The 13,421-nt window shown below is 34.5% G+C and overlaps 1 pseudogene; it reads left to right on the top strand.

Moving 5' to 3' along the window:
* The first annotated feature begins 826 nt into the window (after positions 1-826).
* Positions 827-2,051, top strand: LOC115988150 (annotated as a pseudogene).
* The last annotated feature ends 11,370 nt before the right edge of the window (positions 2,052-13,421 follow it).

Genomic DNA, 13,421 nt, shown 5'->3' with positions numbered 1-13,421 from the left:
AAAAAAAAAAAAAAAAAAAACCTTTTATTGCATACATGGATAATAAGAAAAGTAGTGCTACATATTATATACGTTTTATTAAGAAGTATAATTAAGATACAAAGTATCCGTTATGCCAAAAAAGAAAAAGAAAAAAAAAAGATACAAAGTATCCGTATCCATCCATGGATAATACGAAAAGTAGTGCTAAATTACAAGTTTTATTACATTCACTTTTAGGAAGTATACAAACTAACAGGTAATTTAAATATTAGTTATGGTATAATTGAAGGTCATTAATTATATTATTGTCACATTAGTTTGTAAGTTTTTTTTAGTAAACAATATTACTTATTAAAACTCACACGAAAATAGTAATACTAGTATTTTAAACGGGATTTATAATACATTACGAAAATAGTTTGTAAATTTTGTATGGTATAGCTTTTAATATTTGTGGCATTTTCCTTTTAAGAATAGAAATGCAAATATGATTAATGCAAGAATATTCATGGTTCATGACTAACCTGAGTTCCATGGAAGTATATCTGAAGACTTATTGACCATATGCAGCACAGAATGACCCGGTAGTATAGTACACCATATACATGCTTCAAAATTTATAGTATTTGTAGCATTTTTCCTGATAAGAATAGCTATTCTATAAGACTAATACAAGACTATTCTCGGTTCATGACTAACCTGAGTTCCACGAAAGTATATCTGAAGACTTGTTGATCATATGCAGCACGGAATGACCCGCTAGCTTCCTTGAAAAACCGCACACGCCTTTCCCCCCAATTCCTGCACACACATCCAGTGGGCTTCTTAATTATGAGTTCCTCAATCTTCTTTTGTCACCCAACAGAACACGTTTCTGAACTAGTATATATAAATTTCCAAGTATCAACCAATAATAACAACATAACATAGTATTCTTCTCTTGGTTTGATGAATCCTTTCTTTTTGTTCCCTAGGTATCACGCTCTCCAAGCACTCGTTGCATGCTTTCTCTTCATTGTAACCGTATTCATTACTTTCTGGGTGTTCAGTGTCGAAAATCCAAGAAATCCCAACAAGCCCTAAAACCCAAGTCCACAACCGAGCTATCCTCCATCACCGTCGATGATAGCGTTTCCGTCGATCGAGCTGAGGGTGGCCACCAAAGACTTCTCCGCAGACTTTATCATCGGCGATGGCAGGTTCGGTCTCGTCAACAAGGCCTAGCTCTCCAACGGCGTCACCACCAGGACCATCAAGAGACTAAACCCAGACGCTTTCAAAAGCTCTCGAGAGTTTGCACGGAGATGGTGACCCTAGGTATGCTCCGCCACCCGAACATCGTTAAGATTCTAGGCTATTGCATGACCTGGTCCGATAGGCTCCTCACATACGAGTTTAGTCAGAATGGCTGTTTGGACCAGTGGTTGCAGCAGGAACAGAACGTGGCCACACCCACGTTATCTTGGAGGACCCGGATTCAGATTGTGAGGGGTGTGGCTAATGGCCTCTCTTTTCTGCATAGTTTGGACATTGTTCATCGGGATATTAAGTCCAGCAATGTGCTCTTGGACTCCAATTTTCAGTCCCATATTTCTCATTTCGGTCTCGCGAAGAGGATCGATAGCTCCACTTCTTATGCATCCAACCAATCTGCGGGCACAGTGAGCTACATGCCCCCAGAGTAGAAGGAAGGCCTCACTGCAGCTACTCTAGAGGCTGATGTTTACAGTTTACAGTTTTGGGATTTTAATGCTCGAGATTGCTACTGGGAAACGACCCAATTTGCCTACCCTTTTGGATGGGAAAGAGGTTGGGCTAGTCCAATGCGCTAGAAAAATGCTGGCCCAATGTCAGCATATGGAAATGGTGGATGCTAGTATTCCAAGTGAGGATGGCCTAATAGAAGCCCATGTAAAAGAGTATTTTGAAATTGCACGCATGTGTACTAGTGAGATACGAAGAAGCAGGCCGACTATGGCCAAGGTTTTTCAATTGCTAAATCGAATATCTATCTGAATTTGCACTGCATTTTATGAATGCTATAATGTTATCAAAATTGATGTTCGCAACAAAATGGAAGAAGAGTATTTTTCCGACTGCTATAATGTTATTTATTAAACAAGAAATCAATATTTTTTAGAATACATTCAATCATAAATGATTTCAAATATTTAAAAAACCTTCGGGTTTACTTTCAAAAATGATTACATTGTAATGTTTGAGCTTAGCTTAACAACAAAATTAAAATGTTCAAGCTCAATCGGCTTGAGTTTGAACAAACTTGCAAATAAGGTTCAAGCTCAAATTTCTAAAAAATTCTAAAAATTTAAGTCTGCCTTTCCTTGTCTTGATATATTAGTCAAGTTGAGATAGAACTCTTTTCCAAACTCGAATTTGTGCTCAATATCAAGTTTTTGATCTTGGGATCCAACACAAATATGTTATCAAGTCCATATTAAGTTTATTATCATGTCCATTCACTTTGTAAGAGTGGTCCCAACTCCCAACTCCTGATTACTTGAAATCTTAGCATTGGTTTATTTGTCAAACTCATATAAAGTCTATAAACAAGCACAAACTTAGTTTGTTTCTTTTCTTTTCATTTTTTTTTACCTAATATTCATGAGCTGTTAAATTAATTTATAAACTTTGAAATTCTACACCTTAGACATTTTCTTTGAAATCATATAGCCAAATGATTCATTGTTGTATTTGAATGGAGAAATATATTTTTATACCATGAAAACATTGTGTCCATTTTTTCTTTTTTAGAAAAAAAGTTTAATTTATATGCTTCAATCTATTAATTATCTCATAAAACTTAAAAGATACAACCTATTCATTAAATCCCATAAAATGGAATAAAAACCAACTAATATAAATTAAAGTAGGTAAATTCTCTTCAGTGGCATCTTATTATCGTTAATCCTATATATCTTTTTACAATCAAAAAAATAAAAAATAAAAAATAATCCTAAATCTTGGTTTAGAAATTATATAGATACTTACTAGTTACTAGGCCTCCCCTAGGTCCCTATTCTGAGACCTTTCACATCTTCTAGGTACTTAAGGCAGTGCCATTGGACCTGTCGATATCAAATTTTGTCCAACCCCAATTCACACATCAAAACAAAGACCAAAAAATCAAAAATTTTAAAAGAGTATAAAATCATAAATTTCAAAGCCAAAAAGGGTAAAAATAAATACAACATGTTTGAAAGGTGAATCAAAGTCACAATATTAGAAAAATCCATATGATCAAAACCCTAACCGAGTATAGTAAAAAAGTTGACTTTTTGATCTGACAGTTGAATCATGTTGAATTTTTAGACTATCTCATAGGGCATATTTTTCGCTTTGAAGCATTAGTTTATAGGCCAAAATTGGAGTTAAAACAGGTAAGATATCACAAAAATACCAAGACCCTAATAAAATCTTAACTGTATTTTTCATGAAAATTGACAGTTTTTTACCTGTCTTCACGCAATAAATTGTGCCGATTAGGTTGAGAACAGGAACAAGCGGGTTCGACTATCTTGAAGAACAAGATCTTAGCTAATTTCCACCAAAAGGGCTTGATGATATCTACTTCGGATTGGAAGATATGAATTTTTCGAGAAAAAACGTCCATAATTTTTTAGTTTTGCATCACCTTCCTTTTGAGCGCAATATCTCGATGACTGTAATTTCAAATCGAACAAGGCCAAGACTGTTGAAAACTAGACATTCAGAGATTTATGTACATATAAAATTTTAAGAAAATGGAGCTCAAAAACAATCATGCAAAGATTAGGCCAAAAATTAGAAAAAGACAAAAAGGACTAATGAGATGGCAAAAGGAGGAGGCTAATGTTGTTGTATCAGGATACACCAATGCTAGCCACCCCTTTGAATGGGTGACTAGCACTAGTGTATCCTAATACACTAATGCTAGCCCCCCATTTTCCACCTCTCCCTGTATATGCTCCCCCCCCCCCCCCCCCCCCGCCAAACAATTTTTGTGAAAAATAAGAAGAAAAACAAGAGAACAAATGTGGAAAAAATAGAGAAATAGTGAGGAAAGTCATAAAAATATGAGAAAATTCTGAAAAAATAGCTTTAGAAAAAAAAAAAAAAAAAAGCTCTCTCTCCACTCTCTCTCTCTCGGTAGGAAACCCTACACAAAAAAGCCTCATCCTTTTTCTATGTTGTAATCTTTGTGGGTAAGGCTATAGAGATGGGTTAGTTTCTTAATAGTTAAACCCATCCCACCACTTTTACTATTATAATAATCATTTCCTTATATATAAAAATCTCTTCTTTACTTTCCTTGTGTTTATAGTTTCTTTTTTTATGTGCTTGTATATATTGTGGATATATCTACCTCTTTATTTCAATGTTCATGTTATTGTTGTTACTTTATATTATTGTGTTGGTATCCCTAGATGGGTATTGGACCATCTCCTAGGCTATGTATAGGAAGTACCCTTAGAGGGAAGAAATCTCATCCCACCTAGGCATCTTGGATTTTGCTTGTAATGCGTTTAATTTATGTCATCCCATTTATTTTCAAGCAATCCCCATCCCCTCTCCCCTTTAATTTTATTGCACTTGTATGTGTGTGTGTATGTAGACACCTAAAAAAATGGATTTGCTACTTCTTTTAAATGGTTTTTAGACCTCCATTAGAGCACAATAGGGTATGTCTCATAAGAATGGTTATGGCTTAAAACTCCCATTTCTTTATGTTGAAAGATCCATAAGGCTTGAAAGAGATTAAAATCCATTCAAGAGAGATAGAAAGAAAAAAGAAAAAAAAAAAAACCATTTTAATCAATCTTTACAATATTCCAAATTCTTTACTTTTATGTCATTTAAACTCCAAACTCTTTACTGTTATGCCATTTAAATTTCAAGCTATTTTTTTTCCTACACTTTATTTTTGTTATCCCTTTACATTTCTTCTTAATAATTCACCATAAAATAAACATGCTTGGGTAAAGCATTTCCCTAACACCCTATTCTAAGAAAATGCTTTTCTTTTTAAGTCTTTCCCCATCTTTTTCTTAAATAAAATCTTTTTCAAAAGTGGATCTTTTTAAAATTTCTTTTGTTCTTCTTAAAAGTTTTCAAAACAAAAAACCTTTATTTATGTTTTTTTCCTCTCTTTAAAAAAAAAATTCAAATTTTTTTTTTTTTTTTTTTATTTTTAAAGGGAGAACCTAAACCTTTTTCAGAAAAAACTATGCTTTAAAAAATTTTATATATATATATATATGCAATTTTTTTTTTTTAATTTTATAAAACTGTCCTTCAAAACTGCTTTCAAATTAAAAAAAAAAAAAAAATTGTTTTCAGGAAAAACTGTCTTTTTTTTTAAAAAAAAAATCTGTTTTATAAAACTGTTTTCAGAAATATAAAACCTTTTTCAAAACTTTCTTTTTTCAAAATAAAAATCTCTTTTCTGAAATCCTTTTTCCAAAATTGTTTTTCATAAAACCGTTTTTCTTTTCAAAGAAACATAAACTGGTTTATAATTTTTTTTTTTAAATTTGATTTTAGAAACTGTTTTCCAAAGCTGTTTTCGAAAACTGTTTTCTAGAATAAAAATCTGATTTCAAAAATCTGTTTTTCCAAAAACTGTTTTTATAAAACTGTTTTTTTAGAAATATAGATTTGGTTTTCCAAAAATTTTTAAATCTGTTTTTTCATTAAAAAAAAAAAAAAACTGTTTTTCAAAACTGTTTTCTTAATTAAAAAACTGTTTTGAAACCCGTTTAAATTAAAAAATTGTTTTTCAAATCTTTTTTATATAAAAAAAAAATGTTTTCAAAACCTTCTTTAAAACTGAAAATCTTTTCTTTTAAACAAAAACCTTTTTTTGTGAAGAAATTCGAAACTTCCAAAGAAAAAATGTTTTCAAAGTTTTTTTTATAAAATGTTCTTCAAAGTGTTTTCAAAAACTTTTTTTTTTCCTTAAAAAGGTGTTTTTGAAAGTGCTTTTCAAAATATGATAAACTCCAAGATCAAGGCCAGAAAAGGTTTCAATTAGAAAAATATTGACTTGAGAATGTTTTGTGAAAAATTTCGTCTTTGATTCACTATTTCTAGTGAATCTTGTGTTTTCCCTTTGGATTTTCCATGTGTTTTGAAAAGGTACTATGTATGGCTTTATATAGTGAGAAAATATGGGTTTACAACGGCTCCCAGTAGATGTGAGAGTCATTCCAAACCTCAACTTTAATGCAGAAAAACTTACCTTTCATAGTTTTTGGAACCCTAGCATGTGTATGCATGCATGAAACATGCGTAGTTGCTTTGGAACATGTGTGCGGATACGCATGTATGTGTACGCATGCCCTAGGGTTTCTTGGTCTTAATTTTCTAAAAATAGATTTATTTGGTTCTTGAAAAAAGTTATATTTTTTCGAAAACACTTTCCTCAAGTCAATTTCAATCTGATCGGGCCCTAAACCAACCTTAGACTTTAGAATTTCAACATCATTGGGGAACAGAGGCCCAAGTCGTAAGGGGTATGAAATGCGATATCTATAGTATTATTTCCCTCTTTACTTCCCTTCCTCTTTTCTTGCATTTCTGCACATGGTGACACTCAAGTATAATGTTTATGTCAGGCTGGCCCTACTGTTGATAGTCCTATCCCTCCTCACCTACCCTAGTTGGTCTATGCTTATGGCCCTAACAACTTGGCTCGGGAGCGTCCTATGGGGCATAATACAAATGTCATGGGTTACCCTTTTCCTAAAGGTACACGAGTGGTGAGTTCTCTTTCATCTTTGTCTTGTCTTTTCTTTTCTCACAATTCTCAATCCTTGTTCCAACATTGTCTTCTTCTCAATTTTCAGTCCACTGTGGAGGAGCATGAGGAGCTCATTTAGCTGGTTGGGAATCTCAAGCTAGAGGTGACCAAGTACTCCAAGTAGATCTATGGTCCTGGAGGGTTTGCCCACCTGGGTGATGATGATGATATGGACTAGCATCTATAAAAGAAATTGAAAGAAATAAGTAGTAATTGTGCATAGAAGAAAGACAATAAAATTAAATTAATTAAAAATATGGCCTTTTCTTGACCATCTATCTTTGATCTCTTTCTATTGATTATGAAAATTTTGAAATTTGATTTGTTTTGATCTTTCTATTGATTTTAATAGAAAATTTTGCAACCTTTCTGGCCTCTAGAAATTTTAATGGCCAACAACAAAGAATTCATTTGAATCATAGCGGAAACACTCAAAGCCTCATGAATGTAACCAAACTTTAAAGAAACAATAATCACCAGTGGATTTGAATACGAACAAGAGTGGTTCATAAACTCAATCAAAAGGGTGTATATAAAATTTAAGGAAAAACATCCCGTATATCTACAACAACTTCTTTCCAAATTAAATTGCTAGTCTAATTTTCTTTAAAATAATAAAAATTTATTACATCCATAAGAACTTAAAAAAATTATATCCATTTAAAACCGAAGGAAAGAAAACCAAACTATTCTTCCTAATACTAGGAATAATCAGCTGGAAACCCCTTTCTAAAACCCTATGATTCAACGCAAAAAAAAAAAAAAAAAAAAAAAAAAAAAAAAAAAAAAAAAAAAAAAAAAAAAATTTTGTTAGATTAAAAAAAAAAGAAAGAGAAAAAAGAAAAAAGAAAAAGATAAAAAAGAGTAGGCCGAAAGTTCATATAGGAAATTAAACTAGACATTTCCGATTGAAGGAGTAGATGATGCTATAGAACTGATATCATCAAGAGGGAGAAGAGATTTTAGTTTGCACTCTTTTGAAATTAAACAGCGTATCTCTTTAGAAATTTCATATAGGAACACTGGGGGAAGATAATTTTGCAAAATTGATGCCGTCAAGAGGAAGAAGAGATTTCAATTTGCTCTCTTCTAAAATTAAACGGCATCTCTCTTTAGAAATTTTGTTTCACCATCACACTCTCTTTTATTTTTTATTGTAAATTAGTTGTGTAAACAGATAACGTTTAAATGTACTTATCTTTTCGTTAGTTTTTATCATAAAATGATTAAGCAAATTTTTGAATAAGTGAGAGTCTTTTAGTGAAATTGTGGACCACTAAGCAAAAATGACGTGGTCAACAATGAGGACTTTATAATTTCTCGTAAAGTAGAGAAGTGCAGCAATGTTTATAGTGTATTTGGATAACATGATTTGGGCATTTGGATTTGGATTTTAATTTGGATGATTAAAATCCAAATGAAAATGCAAAATTTGTTTTATATATATATATATATATATATATGTATGTATACAATAGAGTAGGCCGAAAGTTCATATAGGAAAATAAACCAGACCTTACTGATTAAGGGAGAAGACAATGCTACAAAACTGATATCGTCAAGAGGGAGAAGAGATTTTAGTTTGCTCTCTTCCGAAATTAAACAGCATCTCTCTTTAGAAATTTCATAAAGAAACACTGGGGGAAGATGATATTGCAGAACTGATGCTATCAAGAGGGAGAAGATATTTCAAATTGCTCTCTTCTGAAATTAAATGACATATCTATTTAGAAATTTTGTTTCACCCTCACACTCTCTTTTAATTTTTTTAAAATTATTTGTGTAAACAGAAAATGTTTAAACGTGTTTATCTTTTACTTTAATTTTTATCATAAAATGAGTCAACAAATTTTTAAATAAGTGCGAGTCTTTTCTTGGAATGGTTAACTAGTGAGCAAAAATGATGTGGTCCACCATGATAATTTTATAATTTCTCATAAAGTAAAGAAGTACAACAATGTTTATAGTGTATTTGGATTTGGATTTGGATGATTAAAATCCAAATATCATGTTTGGACAATTTAAAAAACATCAAAGATTTGGATTTGATAAATCCACTATAGATTTTAAACCTTTAAAATACTGAGATTTCAAATAACTCTTAGAATCAATGGATTTGAAATCAAGGCAACCTTTAAAGTAAAACATAATTAACAAAGTCTTTTGAGTTTTTGACCGGTTATAATACACTAATTTTTGCCCTTGCATTTACATAACCATTAGAATGGAAAGGATCCTATTTAAATCATCTAATATCATTCGATTTCAATCTAAATGTAAAACACGTGGTATTTAAAAAGAATTAATGATCTTAAAAAATTTTATATAAACCACACAAAATCACAGAAATACCAAGTTTCATTTCCATTTGAAATAGATGCTGTAAGGACTCAATTTGGATTAGACCCAGTATAGGATTGGATTTTAGCCCAACAAGCCCAAATAATAATTTTATAGAGCGTGGGTGAAAGAACTAGTTCTACCCCAAAAGAAAAACAATAAAAGTTGCTGAATTAAGATTGTTGAACATAAATAAGATAAGAAAATCTTTCCTTGGCCTGGCCTAAGGAGCTTATGTTATAATGTCTTGTTGATGAACAAAGTTATAAGAGCTCATAATATTATTACAAAGATTTCTTGATTTTTTCCGATCCCCTTTTTTAGGCCACCTTCCCATATATATACTACAATCTTGGTATCATCCCTACCATACACGTATAGGTTAGATTCTAGGAATACCTTCTTGTCCCATCCAAACTCCCCCCAGAACCATCAATTAGTAGTTGTAAGGCTGCTTGATCACTGTTCAAGTATCACCTCCACATTAATGCGGCCAGAGAGTTAGTTGGGAGGCATTTAATGTGGAGGTAGCAGCTTTTGAAGAAATTTGTTGCCACCCTTTGCTCATTCCTTATCTAATGCCTGACTCTTAGTTGTGATACAACCTTGAAGGATGCCTGGGATGATAAGACATTCTTACTGACTTCGGATCCCCATTTCTGAGATGAATTTTCTCCTCGGACATATTTTGGACTATCACATACAATCTTTATTTCTTCTTCTTATACCATTCCCATTATAACCTTATTTAACCATCCTTGGATTGGTTAATATCCTCAGATTGGGCCATAGGCCCAATTCATACAATTTTAATATTACCTTCTAGATAGTTGGACCCTACAATAGCCCCTCAAAATCTTGCTTTCCGACTCCTTGGGAGGAAATGAGGATTTTGATATCCTCAACCCATCTTGTTTATGGTTATGCCCTCCCGAGCTCTCAAATGACTTTTTAGCTGCTCAAGGCACGCTCCTGATGCTTTGACGTTCAGAGCGTGCCATCATTAAATTTTGGCAGCTCCCTTGTCCCCCACGTTCAATGGCTGGATGTAAATCCATTGGTGGAGGATTTTCCTAGGTCTGCGAGCGGGAATTTTCCCGCTTATAACTTCTACACCACTATAAATAGCTTTTCAAATCAATTCCTTTCCCTACTTTCAACAATCACACAGTCCTAGAGCTCATACACCGAACTTGTCATTCTCTTTCACCTCCCTGTGTGTGTACAAATACTAAAAATTTGTCTGAGGACCTTCTTTTCAAACCTGTAAGTTTCCTTGAATCCTCTTCGTTTTTGTTTCAAACTTGTTATTAGAAAAATGGGTAAGTTCAAACGTTTAGTTAAGTCTGGGGAGGGTATGGAAAGTTTTAGGGCTAAGTATAGAATCCCACCAATAGTGGGCATGAGATACGCCACCCAGGGGGAATGGGTAGATGCTAGGAAAACAAGAGAGGTGGTCATCCCCATGATCGCCTTTATAGAGGAAGGGATGACCATTTCAATGGACCCCATCACTAGGAACTATGTTAGGTTCTTTAGACTATCTCCCACATAGTGCACCCCAAACATGTTTAGGGTATTGGAGATTATAGAAGTTCTAAATGAGAGAATGAACCTAAATTTGACCCACCATGATGTGAATTAGGTATAAAACTTACACCATCTAACAGGACAAGGATATTACCTTAAGTCGAGATATCCTGCAGTAAGGTTAATCCAGTGCCTCCCTACATCAAACAAAAACTTAAAGGAGGACTTCTTAATATTTTCTGGGGAATGGCATGATGGCCTACCCTGTCCGACTAATAAGGGAAAACCAGGTGGGGGTATAGTCATAGATTTATGTGTCTTGGTTTGTATTTCTCTTTTACTTCCCAATATCCCTACTTTTGATAAAAATATTTTTCCATTTTAAAGATTTTATAGATAAGAGTTCTACTAAACCCCAGCTCAGCTTAGTCAACAAAGAGAGCTTAGATAGGGTTTTTCGATCTGAGGTGTACGTAAACAAAGCTAATGGTCAACGACGAGCGGCACATCTAATTCTTAGGTACATACCCATTTCTCTCGCGTTTCAAGCCCCTAAGTACGTGATAAAAGCCAACAATCCTTGGGTCTACCGTATTAGTGTTGCCTACGAAGGATTCGTTGTTTTAGAGGGTATTCCCATTCCTGAAGGTACACCTCTTACTCAGCCACTCTTTATAGCCACCCCTTCAGTAGGAGCATCCTCGTCCCAACCCATCCTTGAAGAAGAGGAAAAGGAAGAAGAAAAGGAAGAAGAAGAAGAGAAAAGTCCAGAGGGGATCATAGATTTGTCAGATTCCTCAAAGGACTTTGAAGTGTTCAACCAAGCTCCATCTCCCGAGGGTATACCGGCTGACGTTGACTTCCAACATCAAGCAAAAGTCACCACTTCGGATGAGATGGGTATCCAGAGGAAGCCCTAAAAGAGTTTGATGGAGTTAATAGAGTCCCAGCCTGGAAAAGGTGCACCGGGGAAATTTGCACAGCCAAAACTTCCTCCTCTTCCTCCTAAATCACCCCTTCCTCCTCTTCAGCTGTCTCTACCATCCAGACTTGATCCTGCTGATCCGAAGAGAAAGAGAGAGCAAAAGGAAAGGATTTAGTGGATGTTGGGAAATCTCGTCCTGCTCATGAGGACGAGACCCAGAGAGCTGCAAAGCAACAAAGGACTAGCCATACATCGCAAAGAGGCTTGAAGAGAGGGGATAATCAGCCTGTAGAGCCTTAGACTTGGCCTCCAACACCCATGCTAAATAGTGAACCCCTGAGGGATAATGCATCACTCAGGGATTTCAATGGGGGGTATTGGAAGCGATGTTGCCTTAGCTCTGGAGGCGGCTCTGTTACTCCCGAATGACATGGCCGAGCTGAGGAACATCAGGAGGAATGGGGTTTTCCTAAACATCAAAAGATATTTGGGCATGGTATGATGCTATCCTTCTTCTTCTTTTTTTGTTTGTTTGTTTGTTTGTTTGTTATGTTACTAACCATTTTCTTTTAGGTTGTCCAAGCCACTTTCAGGGTTGAGGAGATAACCAATTCTTGCTATTAGCAATTGGACAATGTGAGGAGAAGGCGTGTAGCGGATGTGTAATCGTTCAACTTTGTTGATCAAATCAATGCAAATTTAAGAAAAAAGCTAACCGATGAGGAGAAGGCCTGGAAAAGTGCTGACTCGGCTCTGGAGAGCACTGAGAGACAGGCCGAGGATCAGAGGCAGCGCCTTTGTGAGGCTAATGACCAACTGGCTTCTTCCAAGGAACAAATAGCAACTCTCAGGAAGAAACTGGAAAGAGCCCAAAAGCTTAAGGATCGGGCTGAAAAATTGAGAGCTGAGGCTAAGAAGGCAAAAATAGAGGCCGAGAAGGCTAGGAACGAGACTGAACAACATGGTTACGATGTTGGTATAGCTAAGACCGAGGATGCCCTCCGGGCAAAGGTTCCTGTCGTATATCAAACCTACTGTAGTTAGACTTGGGAGGAAGCTTCCAATCGAGCCGGGGTTGAGGCTTCTTCCGAGCTAAGAAGGCTAGAAAACATTTACTTCCCACCAGCCATATGAGCCTCGAACCCTCCTTCCACTCAAGGTGAGGTGGCTTCTATGGTTGTTGACCCAATCGAGGAAGCATTGCCTTAGGACCCTCTTCCTCCCAATCAGTAGGAGCAGCTAAAGGAACCTAAAGTTTTAAAGGATACATCCTCGAACATGGCCGCAAAGGTTCCACAAGATGGGGCAGCTTCCCAAGGTTTTGAACAAGCCTTAGCTTCAACTATTATGCTTGCTGAGGGAACCCTCATAGAGAAGGAGAAAAAAATTCCTACTGAAGCAGATAAACCAGCTAATAAGAACTCCAAGGACAAGCTTCATATAAAATTAAAACATTGAATCTTCCTTTGTAATGTAATTATGACTTCTGCAATGTAATTTGTTTTCTTCCAAGACATGTTTTAATGATATATGCATTTTTAATTTCTCAAATTTGTATGAGTTGTTATTTACTTTATTTTTACTTTATTTGTTTTGTTTACTTATATTTATTTTATTATTTTTTTTTAGTAATTTTCATTTTGACTGTCCTTTGTTTGAACATAATCATATGCTAGGAAAGCGCAAATTTACTTACACAAGAGAAAAACAAAGATTACGCATATTTTTAATTGGTAATCAGAGTGGATTGTAACCATCAAATTCGTATTACTATTAAGAAATAATTTGAATCTATCAATTCTAACAAGTTTAAATTCAAGAAAAATATTCTAATGTTTGATCAAA

Source organism: Quercus lobata, chromosome 4, assembly GCF_001633185.2.
Source record: "Quercus lobata isolate SW786 chromosome 4, ValleyOak3.0 Primary Assembly, whole genome shotgun sequence".
Classification (NCBI taxonomy): domain Eukaryota; kingdom Viridiplantae; phylum Streptophyta; class Magnoliopsida; order Fagales; family Fagaceae; genus Quercus; species Quercus lobata.
The sequence above is the reverse complement of the archived record's forward strand: the minus strand, read 5'-3'. Positions and strand labels throughout refer to the sequence as shown.